This window comes from Corvus brachyrhynchos, unplaced genomic scaffold, assembly GCF_000691975.1.
Source record: "Corvus brachyrhynchos isolate BGI_N302 unplaced genomic scaffold, ASM69197v1 scaffold63, whole genome shotgun sequence".
Lineage (NCBI taxonomy): Eukaryota > Metazoa > Chordata > Aves > Passeriformes > Corvidae > Corvus > Corvus brachyrhynchos.
In genome coordinates, this window is record NW_008237227.1 from 1413428 (window position 1) to 1415870 (window position 2443).

A 2443-nucleotide genomic window follows, 5' to 3' on the forward strand; every position below is an offset into this window, starting at 1 on the left:
CCTGCTGCCCACCTTCCTCCTGGCTGAGGATTCAGGTTTTGGTACATCAGTGGCCCCAGAATGTCTCTTTTTGAGGAAATCAGCCTGCAGAAAAGCCCTGATGATTTTGACCACCACTGAAAGTTTGCAAACTGACAGCTCACATTGTGCTCACATTTCAGGATTACCAAAGAAAGCCCTTTTAAAGCCATTTTCTACTCTTCAAGAGCCTAATCTCAGGCACCTCAGTTATTCCTGTACCTGCTGTGTCACTGCTTCAGCAGTTTTGTGGAGGCACTGCAATGGGTAAAGTCTGTAAAAATAAACTTTAAAAAAATGAGATGTTTGCCTTTAGAATATCCTGGCACAAGCTGCTTCATGCAGGCCACTTAGCTTCTTTCACTACCAAAATGCAAAGCTGTGACTGCAACAACAGCCACAGGATGTCTCATTTGATTTTCTGTGTGGGAGAGACAGTCCAAACGTGGAATGAAGGTGGTGGGGAGAGCCGAGGGTACCACTTGTCTGACAGCTGGTGTCCCAAATCCCCTGCTCAACTATTCACTTTGTAGCACCTGTAACCTCTGCAAGAAGGACTCATCACTAGACCCAGAGATGAAGAGAGGACATACTTATCAACGTCCATCAGGATGGCTTTTCAGCAGGGAAAGGGCCCAAGAACAGCAGAAATCCTGGTGATTCATATGATGTCCAGACAAACTTTGCTTTGGTTCTGCAAGCAACCCTGGAATTCACAAGCTGCTGCTACCTCTTTAAGTTGGGAAAGACTCTGGGTGACCAGGAAAGTCTCTGCCCCACTGTGAATCTTAGGCTGTAGAGAAGCTGGCACAGAGAGCTCATATTTCTTCAGGAAGCTGAGAAAAATCTAGATGTTCTGGTAAAGTTCTTTTTATTTACAGTATTCCTCTTATTGTACATACCTATAGCAACATCAAAAATTATTCACAAAGCTTAACTGAGTGTAAAAATGTTCTCATCCAACAGTTTGTCCTCTCAATAGCTGTGGAAAATGTCAACTGTTCTCATGAAGCAACAAGATTGTCTGAGCATTGGTTTTTAGTTTTTCCGGCAGAATTTTAGGAAACCACCTCAAAACGTGTAGAGATACTTTTACTCACCTTTTTTCTGAACACCTGTAGGCACCAAAGTTCTATAGAATCAAACTCAGATTTGCTTTGAGAAATGTGAGTTGGGGAAGGATGAGAAGAAATACATAAGAACTCGAGCTCCTAAACACAGATAGAATGGAGCAGGGAGATGCCCACTGGACATTTTGCATTTACAATACCTGCCTCAGAACATTTTTCTCAGTTCAAGCAAAAATATATTTGACTGAATTTTATAAACAGGACTTCACTTCTGAGGTACTGAGATTTAACAAGTTCTCACGTTTTTACTTTCCCTTTTATTCAACCCCCAAAGTCCATCATGAAACATTTGCAGAAGGACGTTAAGAAACTGCCAGTCACTTACTGCAATGCCTGGGGAAAAAGTGTCAGGTGCTCACTTTTATTTGTCTTTGAGAGTGGAAGAAGTTACATGAAATGTAGATATTCTCCTTTGCAACCAAGTGATAACAGTTATCTGATACACAGCACATTCAAATTCCAGGCCAAACTGTGGTCACATTTTCTGACACAAAGAGTTACCTTGGAAAAAAAGTAAGGCTGTCATCACAATTTGACCTTCTGATTAGAAATAAAAGATTTAGATAATTATCAAAATTGGTTAGCAAAGTTACAGACTTCTCTTCTTGCTGCAGCCTTCCTGAAGCTCAGTGTAAGAGAAGAAAGATTTGGTTTAAGACACTGGCTGCAAACTCTAGTGCCTGTTAGTGCTATGTAAATACAGTGTCTGGAGAGTCTGACTATGAGCTATGGTCTAAACTGAAACCAGAAAGGAGACCTGGGCAGAGAGTCAGAACCCTGAACTGCTGGAGGAGACTGGGAAGCCACTGGGCTCTGCCATTCCAACCTCACACAGTCCCCTTCACCTGCACTCACGTTTCCCTCTGCACACTTGCAGGCACCATTTCAGGAACATACAGACAGTCAGGGCTTCTGGATGCACTCACACCCCACCAATTATCCAGCAATCTAAATCCATGCATGTGTGTATAGCTGCATATATACAGAAAATCTGTAGCAACATTACTGAGCTATAGAACAAGACCAAACCCCCAATTTTTCCATCCCTTCCCCAACTTAATGCACTCAGTTGATGTTTTGTGGAAATAATTTGGAAGTCACTTAACTATTTGTGGAGATAAAGGATGCAAAACAAAAGCAATCCCTTAATCACTGCTTGCCAGCTCCTTCTAGTCTCTGGAAGGTGTAACTTCTGCAACACACTGTTTGCTCTGCTGACACCAGTGATCAGCAAATCCTTCTCACCATGAATAAGCCAATCTTTCAGCAATTAGCTGAGCAAGTTCCTGGCTGTG